Source organism: Trichechus manatus, unplaced genomic scaffold (genome assembly GCF_000243295.1).
Source record: "Trichechus manatus latirostris isolate Lorelei unplaced genomic scaffold, TriManLat1.0 scaffold00069, whole genome shotgun sequence".
Taxonomy (NCBI): Eukaryota; Metazoa; Chordata; class Mammalia; order Sirenia; family Trichechidae; genus Trichechus; species Trichechus manatus.
In genome coordinates, this window is record NW_004444005.1 from 8,240,436 (window position 1) to 8,266,785 (window position 26,350).

General features: G+C 45.0%; 1 protein-coding gene across 1 annotated transcript in view; it reads left to right on the forward strand.

Moving 5' to 3' along the window:
* Positions 1-654: 654 nt before the first annotated feature.
* PPARA (peroxisome proliferator activated receptor alpha) overlaps positions 655-26,350 on the forward strand; it is a 90,461-nt gene continuing 64,765 nt past the window's right edge. Inside the window, exon 1 of the mRNA XM_004380013.2 lies at positions 655-669. The gene's annotated coding sequence lies outside the window, so the exon portion shown is untranslated. The remainder of the gene's footprint in view (positions 670-26,350) is intronic.

Consider the following 26,350-nt stretch of genomic DNA (forward strand, 5'->3'; position numbering starts at 1 on the left):
GTAGGGAAAAAAAAAAATGTTTTCTCTCTTTTCCCACGTTAAACATACAATAAGGGACATCCTATAAGCATAAAATAGTTCTTTTCACTAGCTCGTGTTTGCCAGACTTGTACGTAGAATTTAAACATCCAAATTCTTTTCCGCTCCCACGGTTTTTGCCCTGTGTGTGTGAATGGATATATTCTTAATGACAGCAGATGGGGGTTTTAACTTTCAAGGGGCTGGCCTTTTTGTGGAACCCTTATGCTAATTTTGTTGCATTCGGTCAGAGGATGTGGCCTATGTAATTTCTGCTTTTTCAGAATCTGAGGGCCTCTGCTTTTATTTCTCTTTTTGGCAGCTCGGTGTAGTGTCAATTTTGTAAATGTTCCATAGATGTTTCAAAAAAAAAAACAAAAGGCAGAGTTCCTGTTTGTAGGAAAGGCATTTGCTGTAACTACTGTTTCAATCTTATTAATTACTAAAAGGAGCCAGATTACCTCTAAGGCAATGTGATCAGGGAAAATTAGGCGAAGAATTTTAATTTACAATTTGGATGTTAAAGGCACTTTGAAGTCAAAAAGCAAATAGAAGGAAAAGCCCTAAGTGGACCATACTTAAAAGCCCTGTCTCTTCCTCAGAGTACTTCTGTCTGGTCCGTGCGGAGCTGATGGCTGGAAGGAACACTCTGTGCGTGTGAGTCACCAGGTCTGTTCTACGGGAACAGACTGGCACCTGGTCTGATGTGCTCTCTATTTGGAGGTGTGTTCTTTCTCTGTCCTCTAGAGTATGTAATAATGTAGCATCTTCTAGTCATGATGTTGTGATGCCGTGGAAGAGTTTGCGCTCTTCAAAAAGTGAAAGGCTTATTTCTTGTCACTATTTTTTGTGAGGAACCTGCATTTGTTTTGAGGTCAGCCTATAGCAGAAGTCATTGAAGATTTTGGTTTGCACCAGGGGGCAGCTTGATGCAGTGGGAAAGGGGCTGGATCATTTATACCAGATTTGGATTCTAGTTCCTGAGCGGCCAGGCCCCAGGACCTTTACCCACCTTTCCAAACTGCTGTTTTTTCATCAGAAAACAGTTCCTTCCTGAAAGATTGTGAAGCTCAGCAGTGGCAGCTTACGTGGAGACGCTTTGTAAAGTGTGAAAAACCACGCACGTCCCAGGAGGTAGTCTGCTTCCGTAAAGATTCCCACTGCCGTCGAGGTGATTCCGACTCATAGCGGTATCTCAGAGGAAGGAGACCGGCCGGACGGAGGCTGTCTGTGTTTCTTGTGGCACCAGTTCTGAGACCTGTGTGATCTCGGCTCCAACTGTCTTAGGATTTTTTTAGGGCTTTCAGAAAGAAACACAGCATGCCCCTCCCTCCGTACACACCGAACGTTTCCATTTTTGAATAGTGAGCGAGAATTCTCCCCTAGTAGGACAAAAGTGTTAACATGTGGGCCCTGTTTCTTTTGAATGTAAATGTGACCTCAGCTTTCGGTGGTGCTACATTTGCAGTGATCCTTACTCAGGTTTATCTAGGTTATATACAGACGCTAGCAAAGGGTTGCTCTTCATCCTAGAGGATCTCCTGAAAGGCAGGCTTAGTGAAATCTGCCCGGACTCCCTGTGGTTAGAAGTGCTCCCATCTGGCCTCAGATAGGACCTTCTCAAACCATTCCTAGGGGCTGCTTTGCATCAGGCCTCGCAGTTTCTCTAACTGCCCGCCGACGCTAACTCGCCGTCAGCAGAGATTCCGTCCCATTCATTTTTGCCCTATTGGTGCTTCATACTTGGTTGCTCTGACTCATGGCGACCTTATGTACAACAGAATGAAAGATTGCCCAGTCCTCTGCCATTTTCACAATTGTTAATATGTTTAAATCCATTGTGATACTTAGTTGTTGTTGTTGGGTGCTGCTGAGTTGATTTCAGCTCATAGCGGCCCCATGTGACAGAGTAGAACGGCCCCATAGGGTTTCCTAGACTGTCATCTTTACGGGAGCAGATGGCCAGGTCTTTCTCCTGGGGAGCTGCTGGGTGGGTGTGAACCGCCAACCTTTCAGTTAGCAGCCAAGCCCTTAACCACTGCGCCACCAGTGGGTACTTGTAAATGTTCGAAGAATAAGTAAATGATGAACAGAACGCAGTTCAATGAGGATTTATTGATGCGTCTGTGTTCAATTCCAGTCCTCAGATGTGGATGGGGGCTGGCTGGGGGTACCCTCAAAGCAAGTAAAGGTGGCGGCCTTCCCCTGCCACGGCAGGACTTCCCCTCGGTGTTTTTCAGCTTCCCTCACGCTGAGGACAGCAAGAGCCAGTTTTGCAGTCCGTTCTGTGCAGGCGTGTCCCCACACGCGGTGTTCCACTCTCGTGCCTGTTGCAACAGTGTCGCCAGGCTGGCGATTGCAGTGGATACTGTGTCTGGGGTAGTTATGTGTTAAGTGAGATGACCTGAGAATCTAACCAAATAAAATGCTGTTTCTTTCTGCAAGATCATGGATTTCAAATCCCAAACAACTGTCTCCCCCACCACCACTATTCCCTGTTGCCATCCAGTCGATTCCAACTCATAGTGACCGTATAGGAAGCACTATCGAAAAGGTCGACGGTTCAAACCCAGCAGCCACTCTGCAGGAGAAAGATGGGGCAGTCTGCTCCCGCAGAGATTACAGCCTTGGAAACCCTATGGGGCAGTTCTACTCTGTCCTGTAGGGTCGCTATGTGTCGGAGTCGACTCGACGGCAGTGGGAATCTTTACGGAAGCAGATTGCTGCGTCTTTCTCCCATGGAGCAGCTGGTGGGTTCGAACTGCTGACCTCTCGGTTAGCAGACAAGGGGTTAACCACTGCACTGCCAGGGCTCCTTAATAACCGTCTTAGTAGGAAAGAAAAACCCAAACCAAATCCATTGCCATGGAGTTGATTCTGCCTCATGGCAACAGCGTGTGGTACAGAGTAGAACTGCTCCATAGGGCTTCCTTGGCTATAATCCTTTTGGAAGCAGATTGCCAGGCTTTTCTTCTGCAGCACCACTGGGTGGGTTTGAACGCCAACCTGTCTATTAGTAGTGGATCGCAAACCATTTGTGCCACCCGGAGGCTCTGTAGGAAAGAAAGGGAAGTTTTAAAAAAAACCTCGGAGGCTGGAGAGTCCTTATATTTACGTGGACCAGGGCCCTGCTTCCGCTGTAATTGTGAAGCTGAAGTGTGTACAGGAGAAATTAGAGCAAACAGTGATTCAGTATGTTGTGGTATGATTAAATCTGTGTTCCGTGTGCGTTGCTCATCTGACTGATTGTATCTCATTCCACGTTGAGAGGTTTGCAAGTAAAGAGGAGACAGCAAGGTAACCCTAGAGAGTATCATTTCGAACACAATGACTGACTCAGAGTTAACGAAGCTTCGTATGAATGCTTTTAAATTATTATAGAGTTGAATAAGTAATATAGTCGTCCCTTTTTTTTTTCTTTTCATTTTTAAGAGTGCCTGAGACCCCGAGTTTTCCAGCAGCCTTTCGTAACTTAAATAGCCTGGGGGTACATGATAACCGGAATGAGGTGATGGATCACCAGGCTAGAGTAAAAGTGACCCAGTTATTTCAAGATCAACATATGGATGTGTCCCTTCCTGAATATCCTAAGAAGTTAGCAGCTGCCTTATGTGAGAGTTTTAATACAGATTTACAACGGAGGGATGTGGTTTGTTGTAAAGTACAGGATTGCAGGGTCAAAATCTTGATGAGCTGAAAGCAAGTTTTCTTCTATTACGTCTGTGTTAAATAAAGTGATTTTTACTGGAGCAATCTTTAAAGTGTTGTAAGCACTTTCTTTATCAAACAAGTTGACATCTACTAGACTGGCAGCCTAAGGTAAATACTACCCTGGAGATTGAATAAACGTGGTAAATTCCAGGTGACAGTCTCATAGGAGCATTTTATGGTAAAGCTTGATAACTGGGTTAGTCTCTTGTTTGCTTACTCTCTATTTCTGTTTTTCTATCTGTGTGTTGGGAATGGGGTTAACATGCATGGTGCTTAAGAGAAACATTGTTCAGGGAAATGTGAGTTTTGGTTTAAGCTGAATCATCTCTCAATGCGTGAAAGTTATTTGCAGTGGAGTCAAACAGGGCGGTATTTGGTGTGTTTGCCATATTCCTTGGATTTCAGGATCACTGCAGGGAGGATCTTGTTTGAGTATCGTGATTGCCTTTTTCTCGCCGCTTTGAAAAATGTTACAGGATCGGTTACCACACTAGGCAAGGGGACTTTGGTTTGCTGTGTCTGCCTAGCACACCCGATGAGTCACAAATAGGTGATCAAAAGTGCACAAAAGTTCAGAACATGACCTTCGTGGTCTTCTTTCCTGAGAAAAGCTTCCTTTTTTGAGGCCGTTTTCCAGGAAGGAAGATATTCTCCTGCTGTCATTCTCAAATCATAAAAACAGATCTAATTCTGGTGGAATGATCTGGAAAAAGATAGCAAGAATGGCTGCACGACTTGAAGAATGTCATCAGTGTCACTGGACCGTACGCGTAGGAGTTGTTGAGATGGCGTGTGTTTTGTTATGTATACTTTATCACAATAAAAAACAAAATAAGTAAATAAATCACCTAATCCTTTATAGTCAGTGAGCACGCCTTCGGAGGCAAGTAGTTTAAAATGAGCAGAAAAGTTCAGTGGTGCAGCCCTGTTGCAGGTGAGCATTTAATGGAAAGCAAGAGCCTAAGAAGGCGGCTTTGAGAAAAGAGAGGAGGAAGAAGAGGAAGGTCGGGGATACTGAAAAGACATTGAAGTGGATGACGCTTGAGAGACAAGGCCAGTACCGACGGTGAAAAGAATCTGAGGGACAAGTGGTAACAAGACTGTGGGGGTGGACACATTGGTGCCTCGAGCGTTTGTCCAAACCGGAGAAAGAGGATTCTAGGCTCAGGTAAGGCAAAGGTGATGCGGGCCCTCAGAGGTGGGGGCTGGGGTGGGGTGGGGAGCTCTAAAGGAGCCGGTGAAGGAAGCGCTGCTGACCCTCCGCTAACCAAACCCGTTGCCGTTGAGTCATTTCTGACTCTCTGACTCATGGCGACCCTGTGTGTTATAGTAGAGCTGAACTCCATAGGGTTTTTTTTTTTTTTTGGCTGTAATCTTTACAGAAGCAGATTGCCAGGCCTTTTCTCTGTGGCACTGCTGGGTGGGTTCAAACCGCCGACCTTTTGGTTAGTAGTCAAGCACGAGCCATTTACCACCAAGGGATCGACCAGCCTAAAAACCAAAGATTGTGAGGGCCAGAGAAGCAATAAGAAGTAAAGAGTCAGTGTTGGTGGGTTTGATAGCAGACAGTGACCGGAGGAGGGTTTCCATGGAAAGCTTTCAAATAAGAGCAGGAATAATTCATTCCAGGAGCCCTGGTGGCACAAACAGTTAAGTGCTCAGCTGCCAACCTTTTGGTTGGCAGCTCGAGCCCACCCAGCAGTTCCATGGGAGAAAGACCTGGCAATCTGCTTCTGTAAAGATTACAGCCTATGGGGTAGCTCGACTCTGTTCCATGGGGTGGTACGAGTTGAAAACGACTCAGCAGCACCTAACAACGACAATTCGTTCAGAGTCCCAGACTTCGTGTGTAGTTAGAGTGCGGAGAGTATTCAGCAGGATGTCAGTATAAGAAGACATGACTGTGGTGTGTTGCTTTCACCCTGGAAACGTGTAGGCTTTTTTCCCTGCTCCTTTCTCTTTGCTTAGATGAGTCTAGTGATGGTAGCTGTTAGGGTCTGGGTCAGAAGTCTAAGTGAAGGTGAATACTGAACCATGTCTAAGGACAGCTGATGATCTCTAATACTAATAGGATATAAGACTTAGAAGAAGACAAGATTCCAGGAGGAGAAAAAAATAAAAATAAAAAGCCAAAGGAACAAATGTATCCATGGCAGAAGACCATGCTAACTAGGAAGTGCTCAGATGCTCCGTTTGGAGCGAATGACTCAAACATGCGCTGTCTGAGTCGGACACATTTTCCAGGTATTTCGGAAGGTGCCCATTGTGATGTCAAGTCTGGTGTGGTTTCTTCAAGAATGAAACTTCTGAAAGACAAGATAGAGCCATTAAAAATTAGAACCTAGGAAAGGAGCCAGTTTTATGAGACGGGAGATGAAATTCTCGTCGGAGGTAAAATACATCCATTCCTCCTGTTGTTGTAAGAGCCACTGTTATTGGTGTTACTGGGTGACTCAGAGCGACCCCATGTGACAGAGTAGAACTGCCCCATAGGGTTTTCTAGGCTGTAATCTTTACGGGAGCAGATCGCCAGGTCTTTCTCCCTAAGAGCCACGGGGTGGGCTCGAACCGTTGACCTTTTGGTTAGCAGCCACGCACTTAACCATTGCGCCACCACGGCTCCTTCAGAGCACCGCCCTCATATTTGTTCAGATCAAGGTGACTTGCCCGAGGGCCCTGTTGGCAGGTGTTTTATGATTGTGCATGCATGCCTGATCGAGAACCCTCCCCCGCTTTCCCTCTTCCTGGGCTAGCGTTGTCCTCTGCCTGCCTTTTCCCGCCCCTGTGGCCGCTGCACTTTGTCACCTCTTGTGAGCACTGGGTTCCACATCCACCTGCCTTCTTGAAAATGCCCCGACCCTCTCAGAGGCTCACAAACCCACGTGTCCAGCCCCTCCCCGAGCCTGGCCTGCCATCCCTCTCTTCCCGGCTCAGTCACTGGCCTGCAGCAGCGGCTGTACAGACAGGACGAGGCTGAGGGCCCTGGCCCACCGTGTAGCAGCTCTCAGACTCTGGAAGGTTGCTTAATGGGCCTGTGCCTCTGTTTCCTCGTCTACAGACGGTGAATATTTGTGTTTTCCACAGACTGTGGTACTTGGTACGTTGCAAGGACTCTGTCGATGTTACCTGCTGAGTATTAACTCTCGAGCCTCAATGCTGATCATCCGTCAGTGGTGAATGAGGAAGGCGTGGCCCTGACCTCCAGGACCCACACTCTCCACCGCCTCTGCTTGGAAAGCTCCCCGTTACTCCATCCTCCGCCTTCCTACTCTCCCTCCCCCATCCCCTGACAGCCTCTGTCCTGGAGATCTCAGCTTGAACCTCTGAGGGAAACCTCCCCCAGGTCAGGGTGTCCTGATGTAAGGGCTTATCTGATCCGTGGTTTGGTCGGTTCTGCTCTGCCTGACCGCACGCAGGCCCCCGGGAGGTCGGTGACGGCAGCTGCCTGGCTCACCATCGCGCGCCCGGTGCTGGCTGCCCACAGGTGCTTCACACCAGCTTCGCGCTGCTTTCCCAGACTCCCTTTGGTTTGAGGTGCCTTCAAGGCGCAATCAAATGCCATCTCTGCTGAGAAGCCTTCCTTGATCCCACCTCCAAACCAGATGCAGGGTTTGGGTCCCCTGACACCCTGGGGCACTTTGACTCTCTCCAGTTCGACCCATCTGCCTTCACTTTTGCGGTTGTTTATTGAGGACGTCCATCATTTCTTCATTCACTCATTCATTCATTCAACAAATATTTACTGAGCACCTCCTATGTGCCAGGAGTCCCTAGGCAGTGCAAACGGTTAAGGGCTCAGCTGCTAACTGAAAGATTGGAGGTTCCAGGCCACCCAGAGGTGCCTCGGAAGAAAGGCCTGGTGACGTGCTTCTGAAAAATCAGCCATTGAAAACCCTATGGAGCACAGTTCTACTCTGATGCACATGGGGTCACCAGGACTTGGAGTCGGCTGGACAGCAGCTGTTTCTTTTGTTTTTGTTTTTTTTTACTATGTGCCAGGCCCTGTTCTAGGTGCTGGGGAACACAGTGGAAAAACAGCTGCATTCCCTGCCATTATAAACCTCTGTGCCACACAGGGAGTAAGAACAGTCCCAGGCTGAGAGGAGAGGCGGGAGGAACACAGATGGCCAAGCGCCACGGCGTGGTGAGGGGTAGGCTGACGGGAAGCCCCTACAGCCAGGCGCGTGCTCGGAGTCTCAGCAGTGACTCCAGTGTGGCCGCGTGATCAGTATTTGCCTATAAATCTTGGGATTTCTTTCACTAAAGAAACCAACCTGGGGGAGAGGAACGAGTGAATGAAAATGTCCAGGAAATCTTAGAGACCGTTTTAGTTGTTCTGATTATTCTCTTGACAGCATTAAGTGCTCAAGTTAAACTCCTTTTGACCCACTTCGGTCAGCAGAATTTAAATCTCAGGTGATTATTAACGCTAATCGTGCATTCGATGACCTGTAGTCAAGAAAACACTGTACGTGGGGTCACAGGGTCTCCTTTTCTCATTGTCGCTGATAGATCAGCATTGAGAGCAGAGAAGCCCTCTGTCTTAATCTAATGAGTGTGCTGATCGCCCCCTGAAAGGTGACCGTGAAGGGATAAGAGAAAGAGGGTGGGGAATGCAACACCGTTTGGTTCAGGACAAGTGAGTGAGGCACATTCTTCCCTAGACAAATGCGAGGTTTTTATCAAAACCCTTTCCCAGGATAACAGCGAATTGGTGATACCAATGCCTTGGGCTCTAGCAGGTTTCTTGTTTGCTTGGCGGGGTGCTGGGGAGGGAGGCAGCTGTATCCTGCCCCGGCCTGGCAGGGACCATGAGACCCCGGGGTGTGAAGTCGGAGCAGACTGACTCCCTGATATCCTTGGAGCACTCGCCCTCACTGCCCTCCCTGTGGTCTGATAATGTGCTGGGCCGCCTTCCAATACCAGACTAGCCACTTTCTAACAGACTCCTTAGAACCTGGGCGAGGTAGGTGGGTTTGAGTTTGCTTGTTTGTTTCTAAGGTCAGTTTCCAGAGAAATCATTTACATACAGCAAAATGCATCTTTTTTTAAGTGTATAATTCTGTGGGGTTTGGAAGACATACACAGTTCCGTTTCCTTGCTGATTGTCACTTGGGGGGGCGTCCTCAGCTTCTGGGGGCAGCCCACATTCCTTGGCATGTGGCCCCCTTCGTTTTCAGAGCAATGGCGGGGAGATTCCTTTTCACACTTTCCATCCCCCTGGTCCCTTTCTGCTGCGTCTCCTGCCTTCTGCTGCATCCCATTGACTCCAGCCAGAGAAAGCTCTCTGCTTCTCAGGGCTCGGGTGATTTGATTGGGCCTACCTGGGCAGTCCGGGCTCCTCTCCCACCTTGCGGCCCCTACCCTTAACCCCACCTGCAAAGCCTCTTTTGTCTTGTGAAGCCACATAGTCACAGGCTCCAGGGTTAGGGCCTGGAGAGCTTGGGGGCTGGTCTTTAGCTACTTTCTGCCCTCATGGGATTTACAGACTAACCAGTTGCCGTCAATTCCGACTCGTGGTGACCCTGTGTATGTCAGAGTAGAACTGTGCTTTATAGGGTTTTCTTGGCTGTGACCTTTCTGAAGCAGATTGCCAGGCCTTTCTTCCGAGGAGACTCTGGGTAGGTTCGAACCACCAATCTTTTGGTTAGTAGCTGAGCGCTTAACCGTTTGCGCCACCCAGGGGCCCCCCAACCCGTTGCCATCAAGTCAACTCTGACTCATAATAGCCCTACATGACAGGGTTTCCAAGGCTGTAATCTCTACAGAAGCAGACTGCCGCATCTTTCTCTTGCGGAGCAGCTAGTGGGTTCAAGCCACCGACCTTTCGGTTAGCAGCTGAGCGCTTAACCACCGCGCCAGCAGGGTTCCTTCCCAGAGGCCTCAGGGACTCCTTTTTTACAGTTTAGTGGGAACCCGTCCTCGCACAAGGAGGCATGGAGCGTTGAGACCGCTTACATGTCGTCTTCGTCCTCGGACGGGGGCACCTGTTAAGTGTCCAGCTGTGTCAGTTGAGGACAAATCTGTCACATCAGAGATAACTCTGGCCACAATTGTGCGGTGCACTGGGTGGCTAACGTGGGGCTGGCGATGCTGACCGCATGCAGGGTGGTGTGAGTTTTAGGGGACGATGTGTATAAAGCACAGTCCGGTGAGTGGCAGAGTCTGGCGGCTCCTCCTTTCTCTCTGCCAGGCTGGCTCCCGGGGCAGAGCTGGTGCTGCGACTACTCAGTGTGCCAGTAGGGGGTGATGCTGGCGACCGGGCAGTGGTGGGCCCAGGGGACTCTCTCGGCTCTGTGTCCCTGCTTCTAGGAAAGAACCCATTGATGTCGAGTCGATTCCGACTCATCGCGACCCTGTATATGGAGTAGAGCTGCCCCCTAGGGTTTCCAAGGCTGTAATCTTTATGGAAGCAGACTGCCACGTCTTTCCCCCACAGGGCAGTTGGTGGGTTTGAACTGTCGACCTTTCAGTTGGCAGCTGAGCGCTTAACAAGTGCGCCACCAGGGCTCCTTTCCTAGGAAAGAAGGACATCATAAATGTACTCCATTCCCCGTGTGGGCAGGCCTTCCCTGGCCGCCGTATTTAAAACTGCAGCCCCTCCCCCACCCATCACCATCTGATACAATCTATGTTATTTGCTGGTTCGTCTGTCGTCTGCCTCCCCTTGTAGAATGGCAGCTCCATGAGGGCAGGGATGTTTGCCTGTCTTGTTCACTCCTGTGACCTCAGCGGTTGGAACGTGGCCTAGCGTAGGTTTACCAGCTGTCATTGAGTCGACTCAGACTCACGGTGACCCCACGTGTCTCAGAGTAGAACTGCGTCCACAGGGTTTTCAGTGACTGATTTTTTGGAAGTAGGTCACCAGGCCTCTTTTCCAAGATGCCTCTGGGTGGACTCTAACCTTCAGCATTTGGTTAGCAGCCGAGCGTGTTAACCATTTGCACCACACAGGGACTCTGGCCTGGCATAGGCCTGTTCCCCATTGCTGTTGAGTCGATTCCGACTTACAGCAACCCTGTAAGGACAGCGTAGAACTGCCCCATAGGGTTTCTGTGGAGTGGCTGGTGGATTCGAACTCCCGACCTTTTGGTTAGCAGCCGAGCTGTTAACCACTGCACCACCAGGGCTCTGGCCTAGCGTAGGAAGAACCTAAAAAAATATCTGTGGAATGAATGAAGCCTTTGTTTCCACTTAAATCTACACCTTTGTCCTTCTTGAAAAGATGGTAATTTCTCTGTTCTAAAATTTCTAATTAGCATTTTAATTAGAATGTTATTATTTTAGCAATATTGGCTAGGGTATGTGGAGACCTTAATGATAGAAATGTAATACTAAAAAACTCAAGCTCATTGCCATTGAGTTGATTCTGACTTATGGCAACCCTGTGGTTACAGAGCAGAACTGCTCCATAGGGTTTTCTTGGCTGTAATCTTTACAGAAGCAGATTGCCAGGCCTTTCTTCTACGGTGCCACTGGGAGGGCTCGAACCGCCAACCTTTTGGTTAGTAGGCGAGAGTGAACCATTTATACCACCCAGGGATCTCTCAGTGGCCACACTTTAGTTAAATTACACCAGCATCCCAGTACAGTTCCAATTTCCATTACTACGGCATGTGAACTATGAGCAATTGCATAATTACTATGCAAAGGCATGCGACTGTGTGGATCATTAGGGATAACATTATGAAGAATGGGAATTCCAGAACACTTAATTGTGCTCATGAGGAACCCGTACATAGATCAAGAGGCAGTGGTTTGGACAGAACAAAGGGATGCTGCGTGGTTTAAAGTCAGGAAAGGTGTGTGTCAGGGTTATATCCCTTCACTGTACCTATTCAATCTGTATGCTGAGCAGATAATCCAAGAAGCTGGACTATATGAAGAAGAATGGTGCATCAGGATTGGAGGAAGACTCACTAACAACCTGTGACATGCAGATGACACAACCTTGCTTGCTGAAAGTGAAGACGACTTGAAGCACTTACTGCTGAAGATCAAAGACCACAGCCTTCAGTATGGATTACACCTCCACATAAAGAAAACAAAAATCCTCACAACTGGACCAATAAGCAACATCATGATAAATGGAGAAAAGATTGAAGTTGCCAAGGATTTCATTTTGCTTGGATCCACAATCAGCACTCATGGAAGCAGCAGTCAAGAAATCAAAAGATGCATTGCATTGGGCAAATCTGCTGCAAAAGCCCTCTTTAAAGTGTTAAAAAGCAAAGATGTCACTTTGAGGACTAAGGTGCACCTGACCCAAGCCACAGTATTTTCAATCGCCTCATATGCATATGAAAGTTAGATAATTAATTAGGAAGACTGAAGAAGAATTGATGTTGAAATGGTATTGGCAAAGAATAATGAATACACCATGGACTGACAGAAGAACAAATAAATCTGTCTTGGAATAAGTACAGCCAGAATGCTTCTTAAAAGCAAGGATAGCAAGACTTCATCTCACATACTTTGGACATGTTTTCAGGAGGGATCAGTTCCTGGAGAAGGACATCATGCTTGGTAAAGTAGAGGGTTAACAAAAAAGAGGAAGACCCTCAACAAGATGGACTGACACAGTGGCTGCAACAGTGGGCTCAAGCATAGCAACAGTTGTGAGGATGGCACGGGACCGAGCAGTATTTCGTTCTGTTGTACTTGGGGTCGCTGTGAGTTGGAACCAACTTGACGGCACCTAACAAAAACAACAATTCCATAAGGTAAAATATTGCTGCTGGCTCTTCAGTCCACCAATCACTACGTAATTAACAGATGCCTCATGAGCAGCGACCAGTCATGCTACTTTTTCAAAGTCCGCCTGTGACTAGTCACTGTGCCTCTGTCCTGCAGTTTATGCACAGACAGCAAAGGGTGTAGATGTGTTGCCTCCTTGGCTCCTAGCGATAAACCGCGCTTGACACTGTACAAAAATGGAAAATCTAAAGGAAATTGGCCAGCGAAGATGAGAGTGCAGCAAAGAAATGAAAAGTGATAATGCTGGAAGAGAAATTTGAATCGAACATACCCGTTGCCTTCGAGTCGATTCTGACTCATAGCGACCCTATAGGGGTCCAAGGTTGTAATCTTTACGGAAGCAGACTGCCATGTCTTTCTCCCATGGAGCAGCTGGTCATTCGAACTGCCAGCCTTTTGGTTAGCAGCCGAGCACTTAACTACTGCACCACCAGGCCCCCTGAATCAAACATACATGGAGTTATGAAAGAAATAGCTGACTGTGGGGATGTTGACACTGCCACCTTTGGGAGACTCTAGATCTACAGCCACAGGCACTGAGTGAAGGTGAATTTATCAGCACAGATGAGGAAGGTGGTTGTGGTGAAAAGAATGGAGATACCCCAGCAGCAGTGGTGCCAACAAAAAACTTCACATTATAGGAACTCTCGGAGATATTCCATGACATTGGAAACAAAAAGGATAAAATGTTGGAAACTTAGAAATGAGTATAATAATTTGCTAAGGCATAGAAAATGTGTTCCCTCTGTGTTGTTAGGTGCTGTCAAGTTGGTTCCGACTCATAGCAACCCTGTGTACAACAGAACAAAACACCACCCGGTCCTGCGCCATCCTCATAATCATTGTTATGCTTGAGCCCATTGTTGCAGCCACTGTGTCAGTCTATCTCGTTGAGGGTCTTCCTCTCTTTCACTGACCCTCTACTTTACCAAGCATGATGTCCTTCTCCAGGGACTGGGCCCTCCTGATAACATGTCCAAAGTATGTGAGACAAAGTCTTGCCATCCTCGCTTCTAAGGAGCATTCTGGCTGTACTTCTTATAGTACTCTCTGTACTGTAAGTTATATGACAAGGAGACCAGGCAACCATTGTTCAGACTACTCTTGATAAGTTTTTTACAAAGTACTTTAATTCTCAATGTTTCTAATATTTTAAATTAAACCAGTTGCCATTGAGTTGATCCCAACTCATGGTGACCCCATGTGTTTCAGAGTAGAACTACACTTCATAGGGTTCTCAATGACTGTGACCTTTCAGAAGTGTATCACCAGGCCTTTCTTCTGAGCCACCTCTGGGCAAATTCACATCACCAACCTTTCAGTTAGTAGCTGAGTGCTTAATTGTTTGCACTGTCCAGGGTCTCTTAATGTTTTAAATTACAGTGGACTAAATAGATATTAATTTCACTATCTTTTTTATTTTCCTGTGCGTGTACAACTGATAGTAAGAGAGTTTTTAATGGTTGGACAAAAATTTTTAAGTGTATGGAATGATTATAATTTTTCGCATTGATTATTAAAACTGCTTTGTACAGTTTCTACTTACATGATCTTTTTATTGTCTTCCACTACCACCATGCAAAGTGAGATAACTGTACAGTAACAGCACACAACAAAACAACCAGGCTTATGAGGAGAAAAGATGTCATGAGCCAGCAGAAATAATAAACGATAGAAACAGACCCTCAGATGCTTTTAAATATAAACTTAATAGTTAAAACATAAACTTTAAAATAACATTGCCCGCTATAGTCAAGATAATGAAAGATAAGACTGAGAATTTTGGTAGAGCACTAGAAATTATATTTTTTAAAAGGGCATTGGTTTGAAAAATAGCTAAACAGAAATTGTAACACTAAAAAATACAAAAACAAATTACATACTCTGTAGATAGATGTAACAGCAGAGTAGACACAACTAAGACAATTGCTGAACTGTAAGATAGATCAGATAAAGATATCTAAAATGAATCACAGACAGGCAAAAGGATGAAAATACAGACATAGAAGATGTAGTGAAAAATTCTCATACGTGTAATCAGAACCCTAGGAGAAGACAAACATAGAATTGGGCTGAAGCAATATTTGAAGAGATAGTGGCTGAAGTTTTTCTAATACTTATTAAAGACATCAAATCACAAAATCAAGACGTCTAAAGAACTACAAGACAGATGAAAACAAAGTCTGAACCTAGACACATTACAGTAAAACTTCTGAAAAAACAAAGACAAAGAGATAATCTTAACAGAAGCTAGAGGTTAAAAAAAAAAAAAAAAAAAAAAAAGACATTACCTTCACAGGAACAACAACTGAGGGCTAATTTCTCCACCAAAACCATGGAAGCCAGAAGACAATGAAAGGACATCTTCAATGTGCTGAAAGTGAAGGGTTTAATCTAGGAATACGAGGTTAGTTTAACATTTAAAAGGTAATAAAGCATCAAGAAATATGAAATGCTTAGGGATAAAATGTACAGGATCAGTACACTGAAAATGTTTTGTAACATAATGTTTTGCTGAGAGAAATTTTAAAAAACTAAAATAAACGGTGAGATATGCCATGTTCTTGGAGCAGAAGACTCAGTATAACTAAGATGTCAGTTCTTCCCCAAATGATCTACAAATTTCAAAGCAATCCAAATCAAATCCCAGAGGCTGCTTGTAGAATTTGACACACTGATTCTAAAATTTATATGGAAATGCAAAGGATCTGGAGGAGCTAAAACAACTTTGAAAAACAAGAATGAAGTTGGAAGACATAGACTACTTGATTTCAAGATGTATAAAACTATAGTAATCAAGATAGTATGGTATTAATATGAAAATAGACAAATAGATGAATGGAACAGAATAGCAAATCCAGAAATAAACTCACAGATATATATGGTTGGAGCCCTGGTGGCACAGCGGTTTAAAACTGTGGCTGCTAACCAAAAGGTTGGCAGTTTGAATCCACCAGCCGCTCCTTGGAAACGCTATGGGATAGTACTACTCTGTTTTGTAAGGTTGCTATGAGTTGGAATCGACTCTATGGCAATGGGTTTGGTTTGATTCTTTTTATATATATGGTCAATTGACTTTCTGCAAAGTGCCGAGACAGTTCAGCGGGGGAAAAATATTCTTTTTAACAAATAGTACTGGAACAATGGAGTAGCCATATGCAAAAGAATGAACCTTGACCCTCACTTCACACCATATTAAAAATAATAATAATAATTCGAAATGAATCACAGACCTAATTGTAAAAGTTAAAACTATAAAACTTCCAGAAGAAAACATATAAAATTTTAGTGATTCAGAGTTTGGCAAAGATTTCTTAACTATGATTCAAAAAGCATGAACTAAAAGAAAAGATAAAATTGTAAAAGAAAAAATAAATTGAACTTCATCAAAATTAAACACTTTTGCTCATCAAGACGCTATTAAGAAAATGAAAAGGCAAGCCACAGAATGGGAGAGAATATTTGCAAAACACATATCTGACAAAGGACTTGTATCTGGACTATATAAAGAACACTTACAATTCAATAAGAAGAGAAACAACCCAATAAAAAATGGGCCAAAGATTTGAAGAAACTCTTCAGCAAACGGCACTGAGTGGCAAGTAGGCACATGAAAAGATGTTCAATATCATTAGTCATTAACCAAAAAAATAACCAGTTGCCGCTGAGTTGATTCCGACTCCTGGTGATCCCATGTGTGTCAGAATAGAACTGTGCTTCATAGGGTTTTAAATGGCTGATTTTTCAGAACTAGATCACCAGACCTTTCTTTCGAAGTTCCTCTGGGTGGACTTGAACCACTAACCTTTCTATTAGTAGCCGAGCACTTACCTGTTTGTGCCACCCAGCAGCTCCCATTAGTCATTAGGGAAATGCAGATTAATAATAGTGGATGTTACTATTATTTATAGAGAGACATCACTACATACTCACTAGAATGGCTAAAATTAAAAAGACTTACCAAATGTGGATGAAGATATAGAACAACTGAAACGCTCATACACTGCTGATGGGAATGTGAAATGGTAAACCACTTTGGAAAATATTTTGGCAAATGGTAAAACTTACATTTTTCATTAAAAATATCATATACCTAGGAATAAACCTATAAAAGGTAAGACCTCTGCTCAGAAAACTGATAACATTTTTGAGAGAAATTAAGATAACCCAAATAAAACGATGGCTATACCATGTTCATGGAAGGGACAATTCAGTCTTGTAAAGCTGTCAGTTGTCTTAGGAAAGATCCCGTATGCCATGCAGGGGATACTGACATCTGGCGCCAAATACATGTAGGCCTCTCGACCGTGTTTAACAGAACTATGTGGACGGTACAGAGTCTACTACAGACGGTTTAAATGACTCTGTTGTTGTAGTTGCTGTTGAGTGGACTCCGACTCATGGCGACTTTATGTACAACAGAACAAAACTGCGTAGTCCGGTGCTGTCTTCAAGACCATTGTTTGAGTTCACTGTTTTGGCCATTGTGTCAGTCCACGTCATTGAGGGTCTCCGTTTTTGTTTTTTTTTTGCTGACTCTCTACATGGACATCTCAACCATGATGTCCTTCTCCATAGACTGGTCTTTCCTGATAACGTGTTCAAAGTAAGCAAGACAACATTTTGCTATCCTTGCTTCTAAGGAGCATTCCAGTTGTATTTCTTCTAAGACTGATTTGTTCATTCTTCTGGCAGTCCATGGTATATTCAATATCCTTTGCCAACACCACAATTCAAATGGATCAGTTCTTCTATCTTCCATTTTCATTGTCCAGCTTTCACATGTATAGGAGGTGACTGAAAAGACCATGACTTGGTCAGGCACACCTTAGTCATCAGAGTGACATCTCTGCTTTTTAAAACTTTGAAGAGGTCTTTTGCAGCAGGTTCTGCCAATACAATACATCATATGATGTCTTGACTGCTGCCTCCATGGGCGTTGATTGTGGATCCAAGTAAATGACCCTAACATCCCGAATATACCCCTTTTTAGGGTGGTTGCAGGATGCACTTTCCCTGTGAAAAGTGGTAGTCTTCACTCTGTGGGCTTCTTTCATGGGACTATTACTTAAAATGACGTGAGTAACATTTTTGTACGAAAGAGAACAATGCTTAGAACTTAGCGCCAATATTAGATTCATTGAGTAAATATTTGTGGAGCGCTTGCCGTGTGTAGGGAGGAAGGTGAGCCAGGTGACATTCTGCCTTAAGGAGCTACAGGTCACTTGGGCAGAAAGGGAGCCCTGGTGGTGCAGTGGTTAAGAGCTCGGCTGCTAGCCAAAAGGTTGGCAGTTCGAATCCACCAGCCACTCCTTGGAAGCCCTATGGGACAGTTCTACTCTGTCCTATGGGCTCGCTATGAGTCGGAATCAACTCGATGGCAATGGGTTTGTTTGTTGTTTTTTTTTTTTGGGGGGGGGGGGCAGAAAAGGCAGCAATCAATATCAGTGATGTGAGTCACGGATTCTGGCAAGTGGTCTCTCCCTCAGAGCTACAGGTCAGGAGCTGTGGGGACGTGAAGGCCGGAGGGGTCCTTCTGCCTGGGTGCATCAGCAAGGCTTTCAGGAGGAATTGGCCTTTGAGCGTCCCCTAGAATGTGTGGGATGGGAGGTGTACCAGACAGAAGGAATAGGATAAAGAACAGGGGCTGGGAATCCTGGGGTGGCGAAGGTAAATGCTGAGCAGTTTATCTTGGCCAGAGTACAGAGTTTGCGAAGGGAAATAAAGAGAAAATTCATTCATTAACATCAAATGTCATCAGATATTTATTAAGCTCCTTCTCTGTACCAGGCATCTTTCTAAGCACTGGGGATACATTTGTTGTTGGTGTTGGGTGCCATTGAGTCGATGCCAACTCATAGCGACCCCATGTGACAGAGTAGAACTGCCCCATAGGGTTTTCTTGGCTGTAGTCTTTACAGAAGCAGATCACCATGTCTTTCTCCTGCAGAGCCGCTGTTGGGTTTGAACTGCTGACCTTTTGCTTAGCAGTTGAGCGCTTAACTGTGGTGCCACCAGGGCTCCTGTGGGGATACGTAAGTAAGCAAAAAACGAAGATCAGTCATTTTCCTGGTAGAGCTGCGCCGCTGGGGAGAGACAGAGAAGGAACGTGGTAGAGATGCTCGATGCCACGGACAGGGCAGGCGAGGCTCCGGAGCCCCAGGTGGGGCAAGGGTACTGCGGGGCTGCTCTGTGCGGCCTCATGGAGAAAGTGACATTTGAGTATGGACATGAAGAAGGAGCGTGGTGAGCAGATTCTGGCAGGGGCAGTGTTCCTGGCAGAGCGGCAGCTGCCCCGGGCTTGTGGGAGGAGCAGCAAGGAGGTGTGACTTGGAGGAAAGAGGCATCAAGGACGAGGACAGGAGGTCATGGAGGTGGGTGGCAGGTCATGTGGGGCCTTGGGGGACCATTGTAAGGACTCTGGTTTATACTCTGCATGAAAGCAGCCCTGGGTGCTTCCGAGTGGGGAGGTGACATGCTCTGATGTAGCTGTTAGCAGGCTCCCTCTGGCAGTTGTCAGGAGCCAAGGGCAACAAGGACAGAAGCCAGCTGTCCGGTTGGGGGCTAACCACAAAGGTCCAAAGGCTTGAGCCAGCAAGGTGGTACAGCGGGAGAGCCCGGGACTGCGTGGGGTAGGGTAGCCAGGACTTCAGATCTAGCCCATCGTCAAGATGCTGGGTAGCCTTGGGTGGCGTTACCCTGGGTCTGTGCCATCTCTGCAAGTTCAGCTGTTTGGAGTTGGTGCTCTTCACAGGAGCCCTGAGCAGGGGTGGCATGATTGGAGCTCGGCTTCAGGAGGGTGAGCCTGGAGGCCGTGCACTGGACCCTGGGAGGGAGAGATTGGGTGAGGAGGTCAGGGAGAGGATTGCTGCGGGGCTCTGAGCGGGAGGGACGCCACACAAGAGGACTGTGGCCACGGGGACGAGACAGTGACTGGAAGGATAAAAGCAATCGAAGATAAAAACCGCCTTCCAGAACGAACTACCACCCAGACTGTGCAGAGGACTGTAAGCTGTGACTCTGGGCAGACTTCAAGACCAAGGTCACCTCGGGGCATGCTGACAGCTGCTCCCGACCTCAGAGACTCGCAGGAGACTGGCAGGGCCAGGGCCCGCCCCACGGAGCATTCTGCATGGAAGGCTTTGTCGCATGGACAGGCTACTCAGCACGATCCGCATTTGGCCGAGTGGAATCACATAATCAGTTACCCCAGACACGTGACCATCTTGACAGCGCCAGTGCTGGGTGTTACGCATAAATCCTTTAGTTGGTTTCCTGTTGATTTTTATGCAGAACTTGACTTTATCGAAGAAAATTCTTTTTTTTTTCCTGAAACAGATTGCATCTGTTCCCTTAGTGTTCTCGTCTCTTTCGGTCACATTCATCCTTGTTTCTTTAAAAAGGGATTTGTCCTACCACCAGCAGTTGAAGATGGTTCTTGGTTTATTATTGCCGACTTTCACTAAACACGTGTGACTTGTGTTGAGCTGTTTCATGTCAGTGCCGCCGGGTAGATTTTGTGGAGGTTTTGTGTTTGCTCTCTTGCTGAGTTACAGAATAATTATGTCTGCAGTTTTCTCTTATTTTTCATTTTGAATGGGAATTGAAGCTCATAGCTCTGGGAACCTCTAGTTCCAACTCGGAAAGCCTTGTAAACATTTCCAGCTGGCAAACTGACAAAACCGAGTGTGTGAAACTTGCTAGAGAGTCTAGGAGCCTGTTTAAGAACCCAATTTCAGAATGAGACATAGGGTAACTCGAGTTGGAAGTTTTTATTAAGTGTTCAGGCTTCAAAGTAGATACCTACTGAAATACAAGTTACTGTAAGTAGGTATCGAGGAGAAAGATATGGCAGCCTGCTTCGTAAAGATGACAGCCTTGGAAACCCTATGGGGCAGCTTCACTCTGTCTTGTAAGGTCACTAGGAGTTGGAATCGATTCGACAGCAAGGCGTTTTCGGGTTTATAAGTAGACATCAAAGCAGTTTCTACGTTCTGTTAAAAACAGGGAGGAGAGGTGGAAAATGGTGTTCTTTAAAAATGTTAGTGCCGTGCAGGACCAAGATAGGCTGTGGAAACTTTTCGGATTAAAAGAGGCTAGAGAGCAGTGACAACTCATTGTAACACCTGAACCTAGACTGGAGCCTGTACTGGAGGGAAAAAAACACCGTCAAGGACATTATGGGGTCAGCTGACAGCAACTCAATATGAATGGCAGAGTGAGGTATTGTTAGTGTTAAATTTACTGAAATGGAGAACTACGGTGGTGATGTAGGAGAACATCCCTCTCCTTAGGAAACATACTTCAGTATTTAAGAGGACAGTGTCTTGATGTACGCAGCTTACTCTCAAATACCTGTACAGTTCTACGTGAAGCAGAGTCTCATCATCCATCCTAAGACCAGAACAACTAGATGGTGCCCAGCTACCACTACTGACCATTCTCGTCAGGGCCACCGTGGATCGACCCTGATAGAGTGGGTGGAAAATGTGGAACAGAACCTCAAATTCCTAAAAAAAAAAAAAACCAGACTTACTGGACTGGTTGAGACTAGAAGCCTCCCTGTCTGAGTCTGTTGCCCTGAGATGTTCTTCAGACCTTGAACTGAAACTAACCCCTGAGGTAACCTTGTAGCTAAATAACAGATTGGCTCACAGAATAATGAATAGCACTCATAAGTACTGTGCTCCTTTAAAAAACCACCTCTATGAAACCAAATGGTCAACAATCACTTTAAAACCAAGATGAGAATGTAAGGGGGCAGGGAAACTAGATTAACTGAAACAGAACAACCAGAATGGTTTTAATGGGAATGTTCATGCATTGTGAAGAATGTAACCCATATCACTGATTAACTTGTATAGAAATTGTTGAATGGGACCCTAAACTGCTGTGTAAGCCTTCACTGAAAACGCAATAAAATATTATTTAAAAAAAAATACTTTACACAGCTGATCCTGTCCATATTTGCGAATTCACCTATTTGCTAAAAATACTCGTGGTGCTTTTGGGGTCATTTGCAGACATGTGAATGCACAGAGTAGTGAAAAATCCCAGCTGAGGTTGAACAAGGCGGGTTTGGTATTTGGTAATTCGTGCTTGTGGAGCCTTTATAGAACATAACTATTGCAAATAACAAGAATGGGCTGTATGTCTTTATCTAGCTACCTACCTATAATAAAAGGAGCCCTGGTGGTGTGGCAGTTAAGCGCTCAACTGCTAACTGAAAGATTGGCAGTTCAAACCCACCCAGCAGCTCTGTGAGAGAAAGACCTGGCAATCTGCTCCTGTAAAAATTACAGCCTCGGAAACCCTATGGGGCAGCTCTACTCTGTTACATGGGGTCACTATAACAACACAGCAGCAGCAACAATCTATAAAGATAGGAGCCCCGGTGGTGCAACAGTTAAGCTCTCAGCTGCAAAATGAAAGGTTGGCAGTTCTAACCTACCCAGTGGCTCCTCAGGAAAAAGACCTGGCGGTCTGCTCCCATAAAGATTACAGCCTAGAAAACCCTATGGGGCAGTTCTGTGCTGTCACATGGGGTCGCTGTGAGTCTAAAATCGCTTCCATGGCACCCAACAGCAAGAACAACCTATAAACGAAGAGGAAATGATAAAGCAAAGGGGTAAAAAGCTAATCTTGAGTGACTATAAAAACACACAAACAAACCCATTGTCGCTGAGTCGATTCTGACTCCTAGCGATCCTATGGACAGAGTAGAACTGCCCCCCTAGGGTTTCCAAGGAGCAGCTGGTGGATTCGAACTGCCGACCTTTTGGTTAGCAGCAAAACACTTAACCACTGCGCCACCAGGGCGCAGGTAAAGGATATATCCTGTTCTTTGTACTTTTTTTTTTTCCGCAGCTTTTCTGTAAGGGAAATTACTTACGAATAAAAACTTGAAAAGCGTACAAAAAAGACTGCTTCTATATTTGCTACATTTATTACCATGCTTGGATTCAGAAAGCTATAGATTAGGTAATGTAACAAATCACCTATTCTTAAAATATCATTCCGAATTTGCATCTCTTTTAGTAACTTTTTTAAAGTTAAACTTTTTATCTTGAAATATTGTCGATTCACATGCAGTTGTAAGAAATAATACAGAGATCCTGTTTACTCTTTACCCAGTTTCCCGCAATGGAAACATCTTACAAAACTGTAGTACAATTAAACAGCCGGGATATTGACATCTATACACCGCTCGTCTGTCAGCTTGATGTGCTGTGGTGGCTCACATGTTGCTGTGATGCTGGAAGCTATGCCACTGGTATTTCAGATACCAGCAGGGTCACTCATGGTGGACAGGTTTCAGCAGAGCTTCCAGACTAAGACACACTAGGAAGAAGGACCTGATGGTCTACTTCTTAAAAAAAAAAAAATGGGGCAGCGAAAACCTTATGAATACCGGCAGAACATTGTCCGATATATTGCCAGAAGATGACTCCCTCAGGATGGAAGTTGGAAGGTGTTCAAAATACGACTGGGGAAGAGCTGCCTCCTCAAAATAGTCAACCCTAATGACATGGATGGAGTAAAGCTTTTGGGACCTTCATTTGCTGATGTGGCACAACTCAAAATGAGAAGAAACAGTTGCAAACATCCATGAATAATCAAAATGTGGAATGTTCAAAGTATGAATCTTGGAGAATCAGAAGTTGTCAAAAATGAAATGGAATGCTTGATGATAGATATCCTATGCTTTAGTGAGCTGAAATGGACTGGTATTGGCCGTTTTGAATCCGACAGTCATACGGTGTACTGTGCCAGAAATGACACCTTGAACAGCGTCGCATTCATTGTCAAAAGAACATTTCAAGATCTATCCTGAAGTACAGCGCTGTCAGTGATAGGATAATATCCATACACCTATAAGAAAGACCAGTTAATTCTACTATTATTCAAATTTATGTACCAACCATTAATACCAAAGATAATAAATAAATAGAAGATTTTTACCAGCTTCTGCAGTCTGAAATTGATTAAACATGCAATCAAGATGCATTGATAATTACTGGTGATTGGGATGTGAAAGTTGGAAATGAAGAAGGATCAGTAGTTGGAAAATATGACCTTGGTGATAGAAATGACACAGGAGATTGCATGATAGAATTTTGCAAGACGAATGACCTATTCATTGGAAATATCTTTTTTTCAACAATATAAACAGCGACTGTACACATGGATCTCACCAGATGGAATACAAAGAAATCAAATCGACTACATCTGTGGAAAGAGGCGATGGAGAAGCTCAGGATCATCAGTCAGAACAGACCATCACTAGCTCCTATGTAACTTCAAGTTGAAGCGGAAGAAAATTAAAACAAGTCCACTGAACTTAGAGACCATCTCAAGAATAGATTTGACGCGTTGAACACTAATGACCGTGGACCAGACAGGTTGTGGATTGACATCAAGGACATCACGCATGGAGAAAGAAAAACGTTATTAAAAAGACAGGAAGAGAGAAAAGACTAAAATGGATGTCAGAAGAGACTCTGAAAGGTGCTCTTGAACACAGAGTTGCAAAGAGCCGGAGTTAGAAAGCCAAAAGGGAAGAACACACTCAGCATTTCTGAAGCTGAAAGAACTGAAGAAAAAATGCAAGCCGCGAGTTGCAATGTTGAAATACTGCCAATATCCTATGGGAAAAATATTGAATAACACAAGGAGAATCAAAAGAAAATGGAAGGAATACAGATTCCAGAGACCAAAAAGAATTGGTCGACGTTCAGCCATTTCAGGATGCGTATCATCAAGAACCGATGGTACTGAAGGAAGAAGTCCAAGCTGCACTGAAGGCATTGGAAAAAACAAGGCTCCAGGAATTGATGGAATACCAACTGAGATGTTTCAACAAACAGATGCAACACTAGAAGCACTCACTTGTCTTTGCCAAGAAATGTGGAAGACAGCTACCTGGCCAACTGACTGGAAGAGATCCATATTTGTGCCCATTCCAAAGAAAGGTGATCCAACAGAATGCAGAAATTATCGAACAGTGTCATTAATATCACACACAAGTAAAATTTGGCTGAAGATAATTCGAAAATGTTTGCAGCAGTACATCAACAGGGTACTGCCAGAAATTCAAGCCGGATTCAGAAGGGGATGTTCCCTCTTTTGGAACGAGGGATATCATTGCTAATGCCAAGTGGATCTTGGCTGAAAGCAGAGAATACTAGAAGGATGTTTACCTGGGATTGATTGCCTATGCAAAGGCATTCAACTGTGTGAGTCAAACAAATTATGGATAACGTTGCTAAGAATGGGAATTCCAGAACATTTAATTGTGCTCATGAGGAACCTGTACATAGATCAAGAGGCAGTCGTTCAAACAGAACAAGAGGATACTGAAAATATTAAAGTTGTCAAGAATTTTATTTGATTTGGATCCACAATCAATGCCCATGGAAGCAGCAGTCAAGAAATGAAACAAGGCATTGCACTGGGCAAATCTGCTGCAGAAGACCTCTTTAAAGTGTTAAAAAGCAAAGATGTCACTTTGAGGACTCAGGTGCTCCTGACCCAAGCCATGATATTTTCAGTTGCCTCATATGCATGTGAAAGCTGGACGATGAATATTAGTGTACCAGTTTTTGCGTGCATATATGTTTTTCGTTCTCTTGAGTATACCTAGTAGTGGAATTGCTGGAGCCCTGGTGGTGTACTGGTTAAGAGCTTGGCTGCTAACCAAAAGGTCACTAGTTCGAATCCACCAGCCACTCTTTGGAAATCCTATAGGGCAGTTCTACTCTGTCCTATAGGGTCACTATGAGTCGGAATCAACTCGATGGCAACGGGTTATGGTAGCTCTGGGTTTAACTTTTTGAGGAACTGCTAAATTGTTTCCCAAAGCAGCTACATCATTTTATATTCCCACCAGCAAAGTATGAGTGTACCTATTTCTTCACATCCTCATCAATACTTGCTATTATCTGACTTTTTTCTTATAAAGCTCACGGCTTTATAAAACCCTATGGAGCAGTTCTACTTTGCACACATGGGGTCGCCATGAATCGGAATCGACTCCACGGCAGCTAACAGCAACAGTGGGCAGTAGTCCCTGGGTGATGCAATCAGTTAAGCACTCCACTACTAACCAAAACATCGGTGGTTTGAACCCACGCAGAGGGCCCCTCAGAAGAACGGCCTAGAGATCTACCTCCAAAAGGTCACAGCGTTAAAAATCCTGTGGAGCAGTTCTACTGTGCGCACGTGGGGTGGTCATGAGTCAGAATCAACTCGACAGCAACTGCTTTGGTGTTTGGTTTTTTGAGGGGGTGGTGTCTCCTTGTGGTTTTGATTTGCTTTTCCCTAATGGCTAGTGGGAGCCCTGGTGGTGTAGTGGTTAAGAGCTCAGCTGCTAACCAAAAGGTCAGCAGTTTGATTCCAGAGCTGCTGCTTGGAAACCCTGTGGGGCAGTTCTCCTCTGTCCTGTTGGATTGCTGTGAGTCAGAACCAACTCAACAGCACCTAACAGAATCACAACAGCAGTGACTAGTGATCCTGAGCATCTTGTTATGTTTTATTAGCCATGTGTCTGTCTTCTTTGGAGAAATCTCTGTTCAGATCCTTTGCCTGCTTTTTAACTGGATTAATTGTTTTTTTTTTCATTGTTGAGTTGTAAGAGTTCTCTAAATATTCTGGACACGAGCTCCTTGCAATGTAATGATTTGCACGTTTTCTCCTGTTCTGTGGTTGTCCTTCACTCTCTTAATGGTATCATCTATGGCACAAATATTTTAATTTTGATGTCCAGTTAATCTTTTTCTTTCGTCACTTGGGCTTTTGGTGTGTGGACAGGTTTTTTTGTGTGTGTGAAAGTAAGTTTTGATTTCTCTGGGATAAATACCCAAGA